This window comes from Palaemon carinicauda, chromosome 19 (assembly GCF_036898095.1).
Source record: "Palaemon carinicauda isolate YSFRI2023 chromosome 19, ASM3689809v2, whole genome shotgun sequence".
In the NCBI taxonomy this organism is placed as follows: Eukaryota; Metazoa; Arthropoda; class Malacostraca; order Decapoda; family Palaemonidae; genus Palaemon; species Palaemon carinicauda.
The window spans coordinates 91,000,599-91,024,489 of NC_090743.1; positions in this window are offsets into that span (position 1 = coordinate 91,000,599).

Here is a 23,891-nt window from a genome sequence, read left to right on the forward strand (position 1 = left end):
TACAGTTGTGTCCAGACAGTATGATATTCTTTTGTGTTTAGAAACTTTGGTTTCTAATAGGAGGCACTCATCGGAGCTACTTATAACTAGTTTTAAGAAGCCAATAATGTTTAAACGCCATGCCATACCTAGGGCCAGGGGAATGGCGGTGTATTTTAGGACTGAGTACCCTGCTTTTCATAAGTCCTACTATGAATGTGGATATCATGAGATTCAGGTAATGAAAGCTTGTGGCAGGCATAACAACTTCTATTTGTGTTCGATCTACTGGTATCCTGACAGGGATGATTCTATCTTCGGTTGTCTTCTTACCATTAGGGCTAAGATACAAGAAGATGTTTTGTGTTTTTAGTGATCTCAATGCTCAATATAGGGAGTGGTTAAATTCTGTTTCTCCTACCAATCACTATGACTTAAGAGCTTTAGACTTTGCCTCTGAATCAGGCTGCGTGCAAATCATAAGTGAAGCTACTCACAGGTCTGGTAACTGCTTGGACCTTGTATACACTGACTCCCTGGTGTTATAACAAGTAAGGCTGGTTCTCCAGTTGGGACATCCGATCATTCCTTGATTTCATTAGTTGTGAAGACTGAGCATCCTGTCCCTGATGTATCTTACTCATTTAAGATTTATATGAAATCTCAAGCAGACGGGAATAGGATTTTGCATGATCTTTTGCACTTGAATTGGTCACAATTGTATTGCAGTGTTGATCCTTTAGTCCCTTTGAATGAGAATCTAGTCAATATAATTGATAGTCGTATCCCTTCCCATGTACCAATGTACTGAGTGAAGGACAAACTATGGTTCAAGGATGATTGCAGATATGCTTATTTGGAGAAGCAGGAAGCCTATCATCTTTGGAAGGGTAACAGATCATATATGACCTGGAATAACTATACTCAGATTAGAACTTTAGTTCAGAGAGTTTATGCTTCAACTGAAAAACGATACAATTAACCATAATCCTCCTCTACTTAAACCATATTGCTCGGTCGTTCACTGCCCAAAGGAAAAGGCAACCCTTTTGGCAGATGTGTTTGACAGCAAGCAGAGTAAGGAAAAACTTCCTCATTTTTGTTTTCCTGATGCTAAACTAACTAGTTTGGCTTTTTGGTCTCCTGAAATTAAAGCTCTCTTGATGGACCTTAATGCTTATGGTGGTGTAGACCGAAATTTTTACTTGGTTTTTTATAAAGACTGCAGATTTCCTAGATCCTAAGTTACCTATTATTCTGCGCAATCTAGTGAGGAGAGGAGATTTTAGCACTTGTTGGAAAATTGGTAATGTTACTACACTATGTAAATATGTTTGTGGTATTTCAAGTCTAACTGATTACCGCCCAATTTCCATAACTCCAATTTTATCTAAAGTTTTTTAACATCTTTTGGCAAAACCTCTTAATAGGTTTGCTGAAGGTAATCATCTGTTCCTTGGTTTGGAATTTGGTTTTCGTAAAGGCCTTGGAGCGTATGATGCCCTTCTTACAATCTCCAATGCTGTACAGAAAGCCCTTGATTGTGGTCAGGAAGTTCGTATGATTGGCCTTGATTTTAGTGGTGCCTTTGACTGTGTTAATCATAAGGCCCTTATTTTCAAACTCAAACAGTTGGGAGTGGGTGCGTCGTTTCTTAGCATCATTATTGAATTTCAAGTAATAGATCGCCAAGAGTTGTTGTTGATGGGCTCCATAGTGAGTATAGAAATATTATGTGTGGTGTTCCTCATAGTAGTGTTCTTGACTCATTACTTTTCATACTATATACACATGACTTGTGGTTTGGTTAAGAAAACAAGCTTGTTGCTTATGCAGATGATGCTACTCTCTTTGCATCAATTCCATCTACTGAATGTAGATCTGGGGTTGTTGAATCACATAATAGAGATCTAGCTGAAATTAGTGCATGGTGCAAATTATGGGGTATGAAGTTGCATCCTAATAAAAGTCAGTGTGATTGTAATTAGGTCATGGACCGTGGCTTCTCAACATCTGGATCTCAGCATTGATATTCTTTCTTTAACATTGTATGACTCTTTTAAAATTTTAAGTATGATTCTTGACAGCAAATTTACTTTTGAGAAACACATAAGGTCTGTGTCTTCCTCAAATGCACAAAAAAACTGGCTTATTGAGAAGATTTCTTTTATTTTACCTTGTTTCGAGTACTGTTCTCTTCTCTGGTCTTCAGCTGCTGATTCTCATCTTGATTTGTTGGACAGGAACTTACGGTCTATTAGATTTCTTATTCCTGATCTAGATATTAATCTCTGGCACCGCCATTCAATTAGTTCATTATGCATGTTGCATAAGATTTTTATATAATTCTGACCATCCTTTAAATTCAGATCTTCCCGGACATTTCCATCCTCTTCGTAATACTTAGTATGCAATTAATTCTAATAGTCGGCCCTTCTCCATCATGAGGCTCAATACTACACAGTACTCGAGAAGTTTTATTCCAGCTGTGACTAAGTTGTGGAATGATCTTCCTAATCGGGTAGTTGAATCAGTAGAACTTCAATAGTTTAAACTCGCAGCAAATGTTTTTATGTTGAATTGGCTTACATATGTCCTTTTATAGTTTATATATGAAGTATCTCTTTTAATGTTTGGAATGTTTTTAATTTTTTTTTTTATTTTAATTACTTCATATATAGTTTATTTATTTCCTTATTCTCTTTCTTCATGGGCTATTTTTCCTTGTGGAGCCCTTGGACTTATAGCATCTTGCTCTTTCAACTAGGTTTGTAGCGTAGCTAGTAATAATAATAATATTAATACTAATACTAATACTAATAATAATGGCAATAATAATAATGTATTATATTATCTGTTATCAGGTGGAGTAGGTTGGCAACTGTGGGTTGTGTATCCCTGCATGTCAGTAGCTCATGCAGCAGGACATTCATTACTGTGTCAGTAGTGTTTCTATTTACGATTCCACTTTTATTCTTATTATATTGTTTAATATAAATCATAATAAAAGTAATTTACAAGTATTGGTGATGAAAAAACTCAGTGAAAGTAAAATAGAATTGTTGTTTCTGTATAGCCTACCTATGATTAGGAATAGGTGGCAGGCATTAGGAATGTAAACAGATCAGCCTAAATCCATTTGTTATTGCCTAAAGGCATTGTTTTGTTTACCTGTTACTAGTATATTTGTTATCTTAGAATGTAAGATATAACCGTGTGAAGATTTTCTAATTCGTTTCACTGTTACCTAATCTCATAAATGGTAAAAGAAGCATTGATTGGCATTATCACTTTCATATAATTGGTTCATCATAGCACCGGTCTATTATTATTATTATTATTATTATTATTATTATTATTATTATTATTATTATTATTATTATTATTACTATTATTATTAATATTATTATTATCATCTGTTTCGCCAAACTTTCTACCTGCATATTTCTTGAGAGTTTGGTGTAGCTAATTTAATTCTAATTTTTTTTTCCTTCCCATCCTCTTTCTGTATCAACTCAGTGCGAATAAACTTTGCCCTTTTTTTAATAAGGGTTTTGTATCTACAGAATGACTACATAAATTTAACCATTATAATTGGAATGTTATAAGCTCGACATTGTTTTCTATTATAATAGGAATACTGTTACCTGGAATGGGCAAGAGTTGTTTGTCCGGTCATTTGTCTTAGAGACTCTATTTGGTGTTTTGTTTTATCTTCCATTCTAGCAGGTGCTATTTCTCTAAAGCCTTTTATCACATATATAATTGCGTACCGTTAGTATATTTAGAATATGCTTCTACAGAATGAGTGCGACCTATTTTATTTATTAAAACATTATTATTCTTACTCAGTGAGGTGTCACTTGTCACATAACCTCCCAACCCCCACCTACCCACTCCTTATAGTTTCTATGCCCGTATTATTTTATCTGTATTGTTATTTCTTCCATTTGATCATACTTAACTCATAGGTCTTTGTAAGTGAATGGCTTTCCTGGTTTTTTTCCACATGTTTGTATTTTAAAAGTAATAATAATAATAATAATAATAATAATAATAATAATACTATTATCATTATCATTATCAAATAAAAAAAATAATAATAATAACCTTCATAGCCAACATCAACAACGCCCCAGCTGGAGAAATAATTTACAAGTATTGGTGATGAAAAAACTCAGAGAAAGCAAAATAGAACTATTGTTACTGTATAGCCTACCTATGAATAGGAACGGGAGGCAGGCATGAGGAATGTAAGCAGATGAGTCTAAATCCATCTTGTTATTGCCTAAAGGCATCTTTTTGTTTACGCGGTACTAGTATATTTGTTATCTTAGAATGTAAGATATAACCGTGTGAAGATTTTCTAATTGGTTTCACTGTTATTTACTCTCATAAATTGTAAAAGAGGCATTGGTTGGCATTATCACTTTCATATAATTGGTTCATCATAGCACCGGTCTATTATTATTATTATTATTATTATTATTATTATTATTATTATTATTATTATTATTATTATTATTATTATTATTATTATTATTATTATCATCATCATCTGTTTCGCGAAACTTTTAACCTGCATATTTCTTGAGAGTTTGGTGTAGCTAATTTAATTCTCATTTTTTTTCCTTCCCATCCTCTTTCTGTATCAACTCAAAGTGCGAATAAACTCTGCCCTTTTTTAATAATGGTTTTGTATCTACAGAATGACTACATAAATTTTACCATTATAATTTGAATGTTACAAACTCGACATTGTTTTCTATTATAATAGGAATACTGTTACCTGTAATGGGTAAGAGTTGCGTGTCCTGTCATTTGTCTTAGATACTCTATTTGGTCTTTTGTTTTATCTTCAATTCTAGCAGGTGCTATTTCTCAAAAGCCTTTTATTATACATATAATCACGTACCGTCAGTATATTTAGAATATGCTTCTACAGAATGAGTGCCACCTATTTTATTTAATAAAACATTATTATTCCTACTCAATGAGGTGTCACTTGTCGCATAACCTCCCAACCCCCACCTGCCCACTCCTCCCTATAGTTTCCATGCCCGTATTATTTTGTCTATATTTTTATTTCTTCTATTTGATCATACTTAACTCATAGGTCTTTGTAAGTGAATGGTAATAATAACCTTCATAGTCAACATCAACAACGCCCCAGCGTGGGAAATGTGTTACATATATGATGAAGTATGATCACCAAATTTCATATTATCTCTCTCTCTCTCTCTCTCTCTCTCTCTCTCTCTCTCTCTCTCTCTCTCTCTCTCTCTCTCTCTCTCTCTCTCTCTCTCTCTCTCATAGTTCTGAAGTACATATTACATTTCCACTTCACTATTCATTTCTCCGAATTTTTAGCTGTGATTAATTACGTAGCGAGAGACATAAATTATTCCCTTTTCAATTATCCAATTCATGAGATAAACTTTCACCTTCCCCTAATATGTAATTTTCACCTTTTCTTCCACTCTATTATACCTCTGAATCTAAATTCGTTTGCGTGGGATTTCAATAAACATTCCTCGTTTGTTTATAGATGCATCTAATTAAATATGAATTTGTGTTTCTGAGAATTAGGTGGTAAAGGGAGCTTCTTGAGAAAAGAAAATTTCGCCGAGTGCTTTTACTTTTATCAAAACAAAAGTGATATTGTTCTGGCATATTACTCTTGTGTGTTGTATTATTTACAAACAATATACATTCCCTCTATTCTAAAAATATACTTTTCTCAATTATAAAAGCAAATAAAAGTTGATAGTAATATAATTGCTGAAGGATGAATTTGAATATAAAACATTTGTTCTTAATATCATTCTTTCGAATGCTCTTCAATTTTTATTAATCTCACCGTTCAATGCCACCATATCCCGCAGGATTTTCCCTTTATAGGTGTCTTGTGTCGATATCTATATTCTGTAATTACGCTCATACGAATGCACCTAAATATTGCTTTATTTTAGGAGCAATCAGGGAAATTGTTATAGTGCATTTTAATGACTAGTGACCTTCAAACTTATAAATATGTAGATGATGTATTGAATACTCTGAATTGTAATTCTTAGAATTCAAGTAGAAGGTTAGGAATAAATCCTACGTCTGGGGTGATATTTTAGCCAATGATGTCAAAGCGACTAAGATTAATGCAAATTGCAATGCGCCACCAAGTATATCTTATTTAATGTAAAAGTAATTATTGTAGAGCTGCATGACAGTCACCCTCATTAGGGTGCCAATGTTAATTAAGCATCGCTTGATTCTACACTAAAAAATTACTGGTAATTTATTCCGATGATCTGTATTACGATTACCGCTATGGCAACTAAAATTTTGTTTGTTGTGAATAGTCTTTCCACTTGAAGGTTTACGATATAAAAGAAAAAGATTAATTATTGAGATTGAGATATACGTGCATTGAAATACATAATTTTTCGTGTATGTATAATAAATGGAATAACCCACAATTTATGAAAATGAGACTTATTGATCTTTCGAAGGGATCATCTCTCTTCCACTTCAAAAAGCGAATGGCTGCAAATATTTAAAAAGAGGTACAGAAAGGTTCGTAAGAAATAAAACCATCCGTTACAGTCATAGTGAAAAGTGACAGCATTCACGGTGGTTTATTTACATATTGTAACAATTCCTAAATGATAGTTACATTGTTTTGACGGTATTATTTAATAAGAAATTCAGTTTATAATTACTTTGATGTATATTAAAATTTTCAGAATATTCAATTAAAACAGGTTCAATCAGTTTTCGTCTATGCGTATTAGGCATTGATATCAATTTGTCCATATACTTAAACTCTATTAGAGGATTTTCCAGTGTTATAAGTTTAAATATAGCGTTATTTTCATCTCCTCTTCTAATGGAATCTCTATGTTCTTTTATTTTATTTATTTATTTTTTTTTTAAATCTACCGACTCCCCTATGTATAACTTATTACATGTTCTGTATGGTGGTTTACATATTTATGATATCTTGGCTGCATTTTATTAACCTGATTTTGTCAAACCATTCTTAATAGTCAAGTTATTTTTGTTTACCCTAACTATTATACAATTTTCCAGGCAAGTGTCAGATAACGTATTGTCTTAGCCTGTTTCGGGAATGATAAGAAGTCATTCATCAACTTTTAGAAATAGTTCTTTTTTTCTTTACATCATTGTATGTTTTCCTTGCTTTCGGGTGTGCCTTTTTAATAAACCCAGAATCATAGCCATGTTTTCTTAAAACCTTTTTCAGATTAATGATTTCATATTCAATGAATTAACAGTCATAAACTTTATAATACCTTGAAAATAAATTAGAAATAACACCTAATTTTGTAGTTCTTGTCTGGTTCGAAAATGCATGTACTGTATAAATGAATCTAGATGAGTTTCTTTCCTGTAAACCTTAAATTTAAGAAAGCCAACTTCCGGATGGATTATTAGTGTGTCCAAGGAGGGTAATTCCTTATTATTATCTGTTTCCACTTTGCATTCGATAGAAAAATGTAGTTGTTTAAATACTTTAATAAAGTTATCAATGTTAAGAGAACATGGAACAACAGAAAAAATTATATCAACATAGCTCACCTATGTGATATCAAAATCTAAAATGTCAGGTAAAATATTGTCTAAAACATGAGACAAAGGGGAACCCATGGGATGACCATGTATTTGAGGTGAAAACTGACCGTTAATAGTAAAATAAGACTCAGAAACACAATTCTATCAGCTTTATAAAAATATCATTTGGTACAGGTATACTTAAATCTAATGTATCAGTTTTGTTTCTCAGGTACTGATTTGTTTTCAAATAATATTGTCAAAAACGTTGTAACTATTGTCAAGGAACTGCTAAACGATGTAAGCAAACCACTTTGAATGCTTTTAATTTTTGCTGAGACCGTAACGGGTTTTCTATTTCTTAAGAACCTTTCTGAGCCTCTTTTCGAAAATTTGTAACCTTCGGGGGAGGAAGGGAGATTGTTCCTTCGAAAGCTCAGTTAATTGATTTTTTCATAATTTTTGGGTCATTTTATTTGTCATACATACACGGAAAATTGTGTATTTTAATATATTCAGTCCCACGGATATCTCCTGATGTTTTCTGTGATTTTTGTTATAAAGAATGTTTAGTGAAAGCTCATGTTAAAAAGGGGAACTTTCATTCCTGAAAACTTGTTATAGTTGGGGTGGCCAATACAACAAACTGTGTTCCCCATTAGTATTTTATGTTAATTCCTTGAATTGTTGCGAAGGGAAAAAATTGTCAGTTTTTTCATTACGCTCTTGTGACCTTAATGCAGCATAAAAATTGAAAAGTCAAATTTGGCCGAAATACTGTATTAAGGAAGTTTCATTTTAAAGTCTGATGCATCAAAATATTAGATTGTGTTTATCTTAAATGTTTATTTGCTAATATACATTCAGAACTACCACGGTGACCATTGTACAATGCTTGTTTGCCTGTATTACAAAATTAATAGTTTTTGTTATAAACTTTTCAGCCACCATGCCAGTATCAACTTAAAGCAAGATGTACTATATCTAATTTTGCTTTTCAGGAAGGTGACCAAAGATGACTCGCATCTTATGACTTTTGTACATGGTAGTTAAGACCCTAGAATAAATAGACATCTATATTCCCCTTAGGGGATCCCTAAGTAAGTGTGTTGCATTTAGCAGTCACACGATTGCGCCAAACACCAGTAAGGAACCAAAACGAGAAACTGATTTTAAACTGGATTAAGTGTCAGAAGCCAGACATTCGTGATCTAGTGATTGAACCATCAGAAGAAGCATATTATAACTTCTCCAGTTTATACATGAAAGAGGGGGTAGTATGGAGGTACTGCATATCCACAAATCAGCAGACAATCACAAGGATATACAGCCACCGATTTGAAAGCAAAGAAGGCAAAGTGGCACAGAAATTGTAATGGGTCTACATGTCATAGTGGTCACCTAGAACGTATCAAGATACGATACCAGAAGGCTTATTAATAAGGAGAGAGTCAGCATCTTCAAAAGTGACTTGTACAACTTTCTTCTGCAGCTGTCGCTTGTGTACAAGATTCTGCAAGACTCCTCACTTCACACATTCAGCAACATCACCTTATAATACAAACTTGTGTTAATTTTGCCAACAAAATAGCAAAGAGCCAGTTCATAAGGTATGTACATTCAGTCTGCGAAACAACTGCAAAAGGCTGTTGAAGTGAGCAAAAATCAGACTTGGAAGGTGCAGCTGAATGTTCCTATCACTGAGGATGATGCTCGTGCCATTAATGTTATCACCTCTGATGCTAGGTTCAGAATGTCCAGCAAAGTGCATCTAGCAGAAGTGAGGAAAAAAAGCATGCAGAGAAAAAGCTAATATTGGCTAAGTAGTTTCAGATATTAGGTTTGTCAGCCTGGCTTGCGCTCTTCTACAGGCTAGGGAAGCTCTCAACATGACTGACCTCAAATCAGCCTACTCTAGTATGCTGCAATCAAGTGATGTGCACACACAGTCATCTACACTATATATCAGGGAGAAAATTGCCTCTCAAATCAATGACGTCTACTTCATGAAACCAAAATGACGTAATAAGCTTGACCGTGTCTTCATTACAGCTGTCAGAGATGCTGCCATGCAAAAGACTACTGAGAGTGACATCAGACAACTGCCCAGATCAAGCCCCCATGGGAATTCAAAGGAGAATTGCCCATTGTTGATGCTGAACAAGATATTCCCAAAGCAATTTATACCTTCATTCGCTGGTTGGTTGCTGGAACTGTTACAATCATTGAAGCAGACAGTCCATTCTGCCACCATTCATCAATATGTTCTAGTCATCAGTAAGAGCAATATATGTATTGCTTCAAATCAAAGAGCCAAGCCATGTACAAGCCAAAACAATCAGAGGCTCCATTTCACCATTGCTTGGCATGGCAACAACTTCTTGGCATTGATATTGCAGTGCATCAGTCCACTAGAAGAAAGAAGTTCCTTGAATTCCTGCTTGGTTTTGGTCTCTCTGTGGATTACACCCAGATCCTGAGGCTTGAAACTCAATCGACCAATGCAGTCATAGAAGAAACTCAGGAACAAGGGGCATATTTTCCAGTAACAATGCGTAAAAGCCCATTCATTTTCTTTGCCATTAACAACAGTGATTTTAGTGAAGATACACCAGATGGGAAATGGACTCTACATGCTACAGCCACTGCACTTTATCAGCATAAGGAGCTATTCACTGACCCACATAGCACAAGAAAGTTTAGACTGCCTGGCGAGAAAGACAGACCATCCTCTGAAGAGCCTGGCTGACCCAGATTTCCTCCTCTGCCATGCACCTAATACACAAACTGCCAAAAGTACCATCTTTGATGGATTCCAGCCTGGGGCCAATCTAATAGCAATTGAACTCTATTTTGCTCAAGATTCAGAGTGGCTACTTTCATGGGCAATCATGTGTATCACTGAAGATGGAGGTGTGGAAACTATGGATATCACTGCTCATAATAATCAAATGCAGGATGCTGCTCATGATATCCAGGCCATGGATATTGCCCCACCAGATATTAAATCTTCAGGGGACGAAGGACGGAAACCACCCCAATGATAAATAGGTCCTCCATGAATCCTATGAAATATGAGGGGAAGACATGACTAATATCATCACCAAGGTTGCTATGCCAGTTGAGGTGCAGAAAGACCTTTGCAACGGAGAAGAAATTGGGCAGGAGAAGTATGCCAAGTTTGTTAAGGAGCGCATCAACAAGAATGAATTCATTGTCCTGGCCAGAATGAAGAAGATTTAACTCAAGATGTGGAAGAGCCTAAGGAAGTCAGTGAAACACTAACTGGTTGATCAGGTAGTTGAGCTCAAGGTGACAGGTCACTGTTTGCCACGTTGATTGTTGCTTGTCCACACCCTGAGATCAACCTCAAAGAGACCATTGGTCAGCATGAGTTCACTGCTTTCTCGCAAACCTAGTTCACAGTGAGTGGGGAACTTCTACCAAGCTCAGACAAGACCAAGCTTATAGCTATAGTTGACGATCTGTTCAACAAAACTGGTGGGTATCTGCAGCTAGAGGATGTTGATAATGACATTGATTTATTGTTACCAAGAAAGGTGAATATCATTGACAGAATGACAGTTGTCCAGGCAATGGGTAAACCACCTTGAGTTAAAACATCTGCCCAATGGTCAGAGTAGCAAGTGCTGCAACTATGATGAGGTCCCTCTAGTTTTTGACTACCATGATATTCCCAAATCACTGGAGGAGGCCACCAGAGCGAGATACCAGGGTGGTAAGCCAGGCACTTCTTATCATGTTGCTGATAACATACCTTACCTTATAACCTATAGATATATGGCAACTATTCAAACATTTAAAATAAACACCTAACTCTCTTATCTTATCATACCTCTGCTGCCCATCCAATGCTGAAAACTTGTGACACCTTTCAGATTTATGGTTTACATTCTTACAAAAAACATAATTTGGACCTTCATTGGAAAAAAATGCGTATAAGGCAGAGGTTGGAAACAAATTATCACTGCCTTCTTTACTATTAATATTCATTCTTTCCTCATTGCCTCCATGAGGCCCAGGAGCTGGGATATTTTTTCTGTACATCTCACTTATTTCTAGCCCTTCTACTTCCCATTTAAGCCACTTCAACAACCAATCAAGATCACTTTCATGGCCATTGCACTCTCTTGAAAATTGTAGCCTTAACTCCATTGGAAGCCAAGTCATAATAATTGGGGTTAAGAGAACTGCACACTGCTTGCCTGTTACTCCAAGGTCATCTAAGCTTCTTGTATGCTTTATGACCTCATCCCAAAGTCTCCAAAGCAGTTTTGTGTAGCTCTTACCTTGGTGGACAGGTACTTGAAGGGAAAGAAGAGCTTCGACATGCGCATGAATAATGCACTCAGACTTGCCAAATCTTTACTTTAGTAAGTCGACAACTGTTTTATAGCTGGCACTGGTGTCTGGCACGCCTTGCACCTCATCCTTGGCAGGACCATCTAACAGGAATTCAGCTTACTAATGACTGGTAACTCTGTGTTGTCTACGTGGGACGAAAACTGGTCCCAGAAACTCTGCCACTGTTATTTCACCATTAAATCTTTGTAATTCTAGTTTTGGCAGCATTGCATGAATGGATGCTGCACTTGCAGCACTTCCAGAGTCGTCGTTGCTGATGCCTGCTGCCAAAATATCATTAGGTCTATTTGCACATCACTGCCTAGTCTGCCTAGTCCTATGCCGTGCACGATTTGCTTGTTCTAAGTAATTTTCTAATTCCTCGGGTTCAAGTTCCACTTCTAATTTATCATGCACATTTTCTATTTTACAAAGTCTATTATCCATCTCTTCTAGAGCTTCTACTAGTTCACTTGAGGTAGGATGTGGGTCTCAGACTAGTAGGGCATCTATTCTATTACTAACTCAAGTCACTCAGCCCTGAGCTACTGCTCCATTATAACTATATCACTGGATGCAGCTTCTAAAGAGTTACTGATAGTCCTTACTGGGTACTAATAGTCTTAATTCCGGGTTCTGGGCTCCAAATATCCTCTATGGGGATATCACTAAAGTCAGACAGTAACTTTCATAGGTTTGAAATCACATGCGGCTCCTTCTTCTTCTCTTTATTTTCCTTTTAAAAACCACCCTTTATAAACATAACATTTAAAACCATCAGAAAAAATAACATTTAATGATCTCAAATAAACTAAGAACAATGTCTTATACATACATATACCAAAGGCACTTCCCCCAATTTTGGGGAGTAGCCAACATCAACAAATGAAACAAAACAAAAAAGGGGACCTCTACTCTCTACGTTCCTCCAGCCTAACCAGGGACTCAACCGAGTTCAGCTGGTACTGCTAGGGTGCCACAGCCCAACCTCCCACATTATCCACCACAGATGAAGCTTCATAATGCTGAATCCCCTACTGCTGCTACCTCCGCGGTCATCTAAGGCACCGGAGGAAGCAGCAGGGCCTACCGGAACTGCGTCACAATCGCTCGCCATTCATTCCTATTTCTAGCACGCTCTCTTGCCTATCTCACATCTATCCTCCTATCACCCAGAGCTTTCTTCACACCATCCATCCACCCAAACCTTGGCCTTCCTCTTGTACTTCTCCCATCAACTCTTGCATTCATCACCTTCTTTAGCAGACAGCCATTTTCCATTCTCTCAACATGGCCAAACCACCTCAACACATTCATATCCATTCTAGCCGCTAACTCATTTCTTACACCCGTTCTCTCCCTCACCACTTCGTTCCTAACCCTATCTACTCGAGATACACCAGCCATACTCCTTAGACACTTCATCTCAAACACATTAAATTTCTGTCTCTCCATCACTTTCATTCCCCACAACTCCGATCCATACATCACAGTTGGTACGATCACTTTCTCATATAGAACTCTCTTTACATTCCTGCCCAACCCTCTATTTTTTACTACTCTCTTAACTGCCCCAAACACTTTGCAACCTTCATTCACTCTCTGACGTACATCTGCTTCCACTCCACCATTTGCTGCAACAACAGACCCCAATGTCTTATAATTAGTGTAAACTATCGGTAATTAATTAAGGATTTAATAATGAAATATTATCATAAAATAAGTACAAGAGAATGAAAGTAAGATAATTTTGAAACATCAACTTAAAAGCTACTGAAGGAAAACGGCTATTAGCAAATTACCTTAGACTTGACTAAAATAAATGATTAATTTTGCCTAACAGGATTTTAATATTTGACAATCTTCGTCGGAATCACTTGAATCAGTATCTGCTAATCTTTCTTTGTCCAGCATAGTCTTCCGGAGTATAAAAGCTTCCATCAGTCTTCATTCTCTGTTCTGCAAAAGGTGTCAAAGTTTTCACATGTAACCCATGTCAATAAAAGCTATGAATGATTAGATAATATTGAGTTCCGTGAAGATAATTTTTCAATTATTTTGGATCATTCACCTTTTTTTCAGTGAACCGTTGATGTTAAAAACAGAAAGTGACTGATCAGTGATGCAATATTGCATGACTTCTGAAAGATCAAAATTTCCTTAACTATCCTCCGCTGAAGCTATCATTTCAGCCATAACATTTTTTCCCATTACATCGTTTTTTTTTTTAACTAGATGAAATACTTTATTTGTTGGCTATCTACATGGAAAAAAAATTTAATTTGGAATTTCTGGGAATTGTTGCAATGAAAAGCACAATATCAGAAAACATTCTTTGATTGAAAAATTCCTGGACAATCTTTTATTCATCACTGTGTGCCATTTCAAAATGCCTTTGGAGTTCTATTGATGCAACTTGGCCGGATTGTAAGGACTGAAGGGCATCATTTTCTAAATCAAAAGGGTCAGATGTAAGTTCTGTCGAACATTGATAATTGTGTATAGCCTATTCAACAATCGCAAAACAAGAACTAGAAAAGTTTCGATTGGCTAAAGTATGCAGAGAAACTCGTACTCTGTTTATGAAATTGACTGCCTTTGTATCAATTAGTAACATTGGTTCATCCTTCAGAGACTGGGCCAATCCAGCCTTCATTATGGAACCCTTGTTCATTGTCAGCTCAATCCATAGGTCCAAGGTTAAGCATGAATATGGATGGTTTGTCATGGATTAAGCAAAATAGTCCTTCATACATGTATTGACCTTTATCCTCAAGTAAGGAGCTAATTTCAAGACAGAACTTGGTGAGCTACCTTCCATATTTGTTTTTATCATATATCTGTAACCATGGTATCATCATCTTGAGTGAACCTTGGAAGGCATACCAGTCCTAGGTATGCAAGGGGGGAATATTCTGCAACAGAACCTCAACCATTTCCATAAAGCTAAGCTAGTAGGTTGTCATGGAACTCCCGTTTTCCATGATAAATGAATGGGCTAGGAGTACTTGACGGCCATCTTGGATTTTTAACAATTCTGGAAGCTAGCCCAATGTTTTGGGAGGGTCACCTCTGCTAATTTTGCAATGCATTAGCACATATCAAAAATATCAGAGAAAGTTCTTCCCCAAATAGTGGTTACGGATCCTTAATATATTTACTCAACTACGACTGCCGAGTCTCAGTTTCCAATGAGATACAGTATAGCGGCAACTAATTGAGTTCGTGGTTTCCACTGGTTTAATGACATCTAATCAAGGGCGACAACTGGATACTGGTCCTCGTTTGCTAAGTGAATGTGTCCTTTTGCCTACTGATCCGAACTTCATAGGTGATTCTCTCACAGATGTACTTATCTTTCTTGATGCAAGAAACCTTTATGATCATGCATATTTCCTGAAATATATATATATATATATATATATATATATATATATATATATATATATATATATATATATATATATATATATATATGGAGAGAGAGAGAAAGAGAGAGAGAGAGAGAGAGAGAGAGAGAGAGAGAGAGAGAGAGAGAGAGAGAGAGAGAGAGAGAGAATTATAATACTAATATCGTTTTGACTTTTATTGTTGATCGCTACTTTTGCAGCATGAACGTTGCATTTTTTTCTAGTGAGCCAATATGAAGTTCACGTCATAGCTATTACTTATAGATAGGTCTGCCCAAGAAAAGTCGTATGCTGCTGGTCCTGGTGGTACCAGTTACAGCATAGTTGATATGTGGAAATATTTAGGTCTTATACAGTACTTAAGGTATTTTCGTAATAGACTACCAGATATGTTTTGTTGATTAAAAGAAAAGGCGATCAGACATTTGTAAATGAACGCTTACCTGTGTAAATAACAAACTATCCCATCTTGCAGTAAATTATAATGTTCTCAAACCTGAATAATTTTCAAACATATTTTATATTAGAGTTAATTGTAAGTATGATTTCAGGAAATGCCTCTACAGATGTTTGAGGCAAAGTTTGTGGAAAAAAATAAATACTGATATAATGATTTTTAGACATTTATCAAAGCAATAAAGATAATACCCTGATTTTATATTCTGTACAGTGATTAAGTGTTTATCTTATGCTAATGCTGAAACTACCAGATACTTGTGCCAAAACATATTTAAATGCATAAAACTCTATGAAAAATATATGAATTCATTATCAATCTTATCAATGAAGTAATCCCTAAAAAAAATTTGCAAGAAAAAAATGTAACATAGAAAGTGAAATATATAAAGCGGTAATCAAAATATATCCTCTCTTACCTTTTCGCCTTGGTCTATCATTATCTTCGTATTTCAATAAGATAATTTCGTAATCCTTTGAGTCATATTTTGAAAATTCCATTTTCGTGATCTTTGAATTATATCATATCTCTTTCGTGCAGTAGTCTCGTTATCGATATTTAGCCGCATAAGCTTACATGGTCATTATCATTATTCATGTTTACTCCACATGCATTGAATGATAATGAATTAGAAGCTGGATACAGGCGTCAACTTGATTGGTGGGTTAAGAGAAATTGAATACGTTGCAGAACCTGTTGTGGATGTACTATGTATTAAAGTAATATTCATTATCAATATCATCATCATCATATCCATTCGTCTATTGATGCAAAGAGCCATGGTTATATTATGCCAGTTGTTTCTATATTGAGCTTTTAAATCAATACTTTTCCATTCATCATCTCCTACTTCATGCTTCATAGTCCTCAGTCATGTAGGCCTTGGCCTTGGTCTTCCAACTCTCCTAATGCCTTGTGAAGCACAGTTGAAAGTTTGGTGAACTAATCCTTCTTGGGGAATGTGCATCGCTATATACCACTCACCATGATCTCATCCACATATGGCACTCAAGTAATCTCCCTTACAGTTTCATTCCTAATCCTGTACTACCATTTAACTCCAAATATTCTTCTGAGGGCTATATTCTCACTTCTACTAAATCAGTTGGATATTGATTCATTGTCATACTACGACTCATATCGATGCAGTAACACCGATCTCAATAAACTGATATATAATCTGAGTTTTGTATGTAATTTCAGGCAATTTGCTTTCCAAAATTTCACCCAACTTAGCCATAGTCCCCTTTGATTTTTTCAATCTTTCCTTAAACTCAATTTCTAAAGATCGTGCATTTGAGATCATAGTTTCTAAATATTCAAATGATTCCACCTCATTAATCCTTCCCCATTCCAAAATAATTTCATCTTCCATTGCAAACTTCTTTCCCATTATCTTTGTCTTTCTTCTTTTTATCTTGATCTCAACCTCCTGTGATATTTAATGCATTGTGGTAAGCAAGCTTTGCAAGTCCTGTGGTGTTCTGCTAATAAGGACAGCATCATCAGCGTACTCTAGGTCAGCTAATTTCCTGTTACCTATCCATTACAATCCTTCTCGACCGTCCCCAACTGTTCTATGCATTACAAAATCCATGAGGAGGATAAACAGCATAGGTGACAATACATCTCCGGAGAGTACTCCACGGTTTACTGGAAATTCATTTGATACAACTCCTCTAACATTCATTTTGCACTTGCTCGGCCCATGAGCAGACTGAATAAAATTTACATAATTAAAAGGAACTCTATAATGATGCAGGACTCTCCACAAAATTGGCTGGTGCACACTCTCAAAGGCTTTTTCATAGTCCACAAATACCATTAAAAGTGGATTTCTATATTCTACATATTGTCATATGGTCTGAGTTAATTACATAATAATATGATGGGAGACAGAGAATTAGACGATTGTTAAATCTTAAGAGGATTTATTGTCTAAGTTAATTTTCACAACAAAAATTAACATAAATCTAATTCAAAGCGAGTGAAATAAAACTTTAAATCTTAGGATTATATAACAGAAGAAATACAAGTTTCTTGCTGACTTTCAAATGATTTGATCAGTTCAATACAATGGTAATTAACTTTTAAATAATAGACATACATAGGGAGAATCGACTTGTCTCACTTTACAAGTCTATGGTAACAGTTACTATCATGATCGGAACCTAATGGAGTGTCATTTGGGCATAATAATCACCCAGCGGTGACGAGGGCATGAGCCCGTCTCCCGCGCCCGACTCTCCTTACTCTACTTCCAAGGGTGAGTTTTTATGGCACCTGTCTCTATGGGGGTCAGGTGCTTCCGGTAGGAGATAGGTGGTAACCTTTTCTTACATGACAGCTGCGATCTAGGTCACCCACCTCAAAGACCACAGTTTTTGTCCAACCTCCTTCATGCTTTGACCTGGGAAGTAAAAGAATGACAACAGTTTACAGTCCACATTAATGGTGCAACTCTTTCTTCAGACCCGGTAGCTTGTGACAGAGGAATCTTGGAGATGAGGTCATAGGACACAACCACTGCCCTACTTCCTGCGACTTAAACTAACCCCACTAATACTTTTATTTTTACTTTAATTATTCGCTATGTGGCAAATCCCCCTTCACCAGACTCGGGGCACTCCTGGGCCTTTCAGAATTCACTATTACTGTACTTTGAACAAAGGAAATGCCATCAACTTTCAAGAAAAATTCTAAATAAAAAAAAAGTCCCACTGAAAATTACTCTATTTCAAACAGTCTCCAAGATCCTAGGAAAGCCTTGTTCACCTACAACAAGGGTGAACAAGACTTAGACTAAAAATTCATATATAATAGTTAACTTATCTCACAGTAAATGGAAACTGGTGAACAATTATCAATGAAAATAAAACTACATTTTAAACTCAATAAAAATACTCATTATCATTGAACACATGTTTAAAATAATTCAGAAAAAAAATAATCATAGATCAACACTACGAGTACACAAGTCTGCAACAATTGCGGGACTTGGAAAGTTATGCTGATATAATCGTCTGGTGTTGTTTGCATACGATTCCACATTGTTCATTCAGAATGCTGTCAGCTGAGTGATTGTCTCAACAAACGAAAGATGGCATTTTGGTTTTACTGAATTTCATCTTCCATCGCAAATGTAATCACACATGTGTTAGACATATCTATTCTTATACAATCCACACATTTACTTTATTCATTGTGTATAATTTAATGATGACACGAGCTTGACTGACAAAACTGTACAGCAACTTGGTCTTCATTGTTTGTAAATGATTCTACAGTGTTGTTCATAAAGTGGTTAGGAGGCGATTATTGCTGAAACATGACATCCTTATTTACTAACTCCTAACTGCTATTACAACTTTTTAAAAATACTTTGTCATACATCTGTTTTCACACACATTCCGATCATTTACTTTATCCCTTGACACAAACTGAAAAAGTTTGCGGCAACTTGTTCGTCATTTCTCAAATTTTTCATTGGTTCTCGCGAATCAAAAGAAACAGACAAACTAAGTAGGAACTAAAATTTTCTTCTTTCTATCATGTTGCCAAATAGCACTTAATGACAATCAATTCTTTATTTGTCACGACTTTTCAAAAACATAATTTTATACGGAGTTGAAAGACAAAGACCTAATTCTGACTTTTAAGTCAAAAGAAATTACGTTACTTGTCAAAATTTCAAATTTCTTTTCACACACACACATACACACACACACACACACGCCAAACAAATAAAAAAAAACTCTTATTCAAGATGCGCTCGTGAACAGTGACTGCAACATTATAACGTTTGCTCACGGAATTCACACATCATCACCGTTCACTTCATCCATTTCATAAGCTCAAAGCGACCAGTCTTTTAATCATTAAGTATATTCATGCTCTCTGTTAACTCATTTGACGTTACTTTCCCAAAATAATCTGTTAATAATGCTCGGTGTCGTGACTCCGACCGAACACTTGGAAACAAATCAATTATAAAATGCTATAACTAAAAGAAGCTAAATACAAGGTCTTTAAATTGTGCACGTTACAGATTACTAATTACTTATCAACTGTTGGCAACTGGAATCACTTCGATTAATAAACTTATCTTCATTAATTAGGATAATCTCAGACAAAAACTGACAAATAAAATTTACCAATTTCTTTTAAAATATTTCATAACGAATCATCGACTATACGGTGCGTGACGTAAGAACAAATACTGCGACACGAATTTCCCAAATTATCAATGTACCTAATTTACACTTTTTTTTCCTCCATAATTCTACTAAGTACATACTTAAAAAGGATATCCTAAAACTCTTCATAAATTACGTCCTAACACTAAATTTACAAACTTCCTACTTTTCCATTATGACTGAAAACTTCTTATCCTGAATTAAATAACTGTTATCATTATTAACACAGAACTATTTCAACATGTGACTACTTTTTTTTTCCAAAAAGAATATTTAACACGTTTGGCAACGAAGGACTTTCTTCAATCAAAACTAGCGTTCCTTCATCGTTCTTTAACATTACGTAAGGAAAATGGAATTACAACTTCGTTACTCTACACACTTATACAAAATCTTAAAACATATTCGTTAACCATAAAGCTACAGATTTTGTACCATATTACTTAACTTATGTGTGGGTTGATTGCTGTGGGTCGTCTTGGGTCCCTCGTCCTACAGTTGTAGTATGGGACCTCTTCTAATATTCGGGGTTGTCCTTGGCCTTTGTGGGTGCGCCATTTCTGTCAATGCGCCCGAGGCTGTTGCTTCAAAGAAGAAATCCTCCATAGTTAGGGCAATTAGAAGCACCTCAACTGCTCCTGTTGATAGGGCCAATAGAAGGGTTCTGGCCAGCCATTTCGGATGACGAGTTTTGATGCTGTTGTTCCCGCGACGGGAAACTGAACAAAACGACAATTTCGGGCGTATATGTGGGCGTACTGTCAACTTTTCCCACTGCAACATTATTGTGTCGTCCTCTCGGGGACAAGTGTGTTTCCATACAGTTTCCTCTCTTGGGCACCGTCTATTTCAGGCCGCCCGTCTTGGCTGAAGGGGGTTAAGGTTCACGCCACCCCTCCTGGCTGCTACTATTCTCGACATCATCATCAGGATTTTCTTAATTTTTCTAAGGAGATCCATTCGTCCTTTATCTTCATTCGCTATGCTTTTTAACTTCTTTTTCTTCCAAGTTTTTCCTTTCCGCTTCTCCCGAAATGTCTCTTTCTTGCTTTTCATGTTTCATTCTTTTTTTCTTATTTTTTCACGTCAAAAGTCAATTTTTGGTAGCTGTGGCACTCGGTATTATGTTCATTATCACACTTGTTTTTAATCCTCTTTTTCCCAACGCTGCCACCAATTTTTAATAAATACATAATAATATGATGGGAGGTGGTGAATTAGACAATGGTTTTATTGTGAGAGGATTTATTGTCTAAGTTAATTTTCACAACAAAAAGGGGCATAAATCTTCTTCAAAGCGAGTGAAATAAAACTTTAAATCTTGGGATTACATAACAGAAGAAATAAAAGTTTCTCACTGACTTACAAATGATTTGATCAGTTTATTACAATGGAAATTAACTTGTAAATGATAGACACACTAGGAGAGAATCTACTTGGAGTAAGTTACTGTTAATCTTCTTCCATCAGTAGAATAGCAATCTATCTCAAGTCCCCTATCTGAATTATTAACTAAACACTACAATCTTAATTTCTATCTAAGTCAAGCAAGAGGGGCACACACATAATACTGGTCTCATGTTACAAGTCTATGGTAACAGTTACTATTATGATGGCAACCTAGTGGAATGTTGTTTGGGTGTAATGATCGCCCAGCAGCGATGAAGGCACGCACCCGTTTCCCGCGACCGATTCTCCTCCCTCTACTTGCAAGGGTGAGTTTTTATGGCACCTGTCTCTATGGGGGTCAGGTGCTTCTGCTAGGAGATAGGTGGTATCCTTTTCTTACGTGACAGCTGCAATCTAGGTCTCCCAGATCTAGGTTGCCCCACCTCAAAAACCCCACGTTTTGTCCAACCTCCCTATGCTTTGACCTGGGAAGTAAAAGGATGACAACAGTTTACAATCAAAATTACTCGTGCAACTCTTTCTTCTGGCCTGGTGGCTTGTGACAGAGTTTACAATACCCAGGAATCTTGGAGATGAGGTCATAGGCCAGTAACCACTGTCCTACTTACTGAGACTCAAACTAACCCCGCTAATACTTTTATTTTTACTTCAATTATTTTCTTTGTGCCAACGTTGCTATACCATATGTCTTAAAATGAAAATTAGGTCACTAAAACTTCTATCTTTGCAAAATCCTTCTTGTTCAACTCTTAACTTTTCAACAGTCTCTCTTTCGTGTCTTTAGAATGAACATACTATATATTTTCATGACAACTAATGTAAGTGTGATGCCTCACCAATTATTCTTAGCAGCTCGCAACGTCCGGGAATGTGGGCCTATCAGATGTTAACGTAATTTTTCCGTTTTTAGTCAACCTTGTGATTTTGTTAACATTCAATATCAAGGCATTTAGTATATAAGTATTTCTCTTTAAGGAAATTTGTATCTTATATATCACAAAAGTTAAGTTGTAGTGTGGGGATTTTGCGCCTCCTCCCCGCTCGTTAAAGTTTTTGAATTACCCTTTTAACACTCATTATCTTTTTTGTTTACTTTTTGGGTATGTGATTGGAGACCTCGGTGAGGGAGGTGATAAGAGACAGAGTGAGTGTTTGGAAAAGCAGTTCGGGCTTTCTACAGAGGCTATACCCTTTTGATCTGCAGCTGCCGCACTTAGACGTAATTTGAGTGCTGTCCTTCGCAGGTACGCTTCTGACCACCTGCGGTGTTGCGTCCTGCTTGTATTGCAGGTGATTTGTACCACCTGCGGCCATATCTTGCTGCCACCTCAGTAGAAGATTTTTCCTGAGGTGGTAAGAGCATTCACTTCTCCAGGACGTCTTGGAATATATTGCAGCTGTGGGGCCTTGATGCACGTCAGGAGTCTAGTAGGGAGACAGATCCCAGGTAAGCGTTCCTTTTTGTATGGTCGTACAGGACCTCTCGACTCCTCCTTCCTGGTGCCTCTGTGCTCCCCTGTTAACAGAGTTCTGGAATTATTGGGATCCCGGCCTACTGTGAGGCAAGACATTTATTATTAGTCTGGGAACGCGGACTCCCCTTCTGAGTGTGAGGAGATTTTTTTTTTTTTTTTGTTATTCATTATCATTTATGTATAGATATATCTTATAATGAACTGTTGGGACAGTCGGAATTGGTTGCCCCTTTTGTTTATTTTGTAAGAATTATAAATTCTGATGATGTTAACAGCCTCGTGGCTTTTATATTATTGTTTACATAATAAGTTTAGATTATAAACATAGGTAGGTGATTAAATGTTTTCTCTCTGTTACTCTTCGCCTTCCTTCCCAACCTATTTAGTTATAGGTATTGGTTATTTTATTCATTTTGATCTGGCCAGTTATATTGTATATTTTGATATATTTACATTCATGTGTTTCTCTTTATTATTTCTGTTTAGGGCTTAGTTTTTGGTAGTTAGGAATCCCAAGGGATTATTTAAGGACTAGAGTTTGCCCTTGCCAGTCACAAGGTGGACTTTGATTATCTTTGTTTGTTAATAAATATTGTTGAGTTTTCCTGAGTGTTTTCGTCTCCATTGACCATCTTTTGCTGGATACTCAGTACCGACACTGAGTTTACATCCTTTAGTGCAGACAAACCTGCACCACGGCCCAACAAGGATCATAATAGGGCCATTCTGTCATTTTCGTTTTTTATCGACCAAGTCCATAGAGGATTCGTTGGCTATATTTATTCATCAAAGGATGCCCAATTTCCTATGATGCGGAATACATATCTAAATAGGGCAAGCGACCCCTGCCAGTCGATACTAATTCCAGAGTGATCATCTGCCTGGATCAGGAGTAGAAGCCAAAAAGACATCTGTTTATCACCTTTAACCCAATCCGTCACCCTCCCACCAGTGGCTTCATCGAGATTTAGCGGGCATTTCCTTCACACCAAAAGTTCTCTCTACTTCACTTGATTGCTCATCCTCTTAT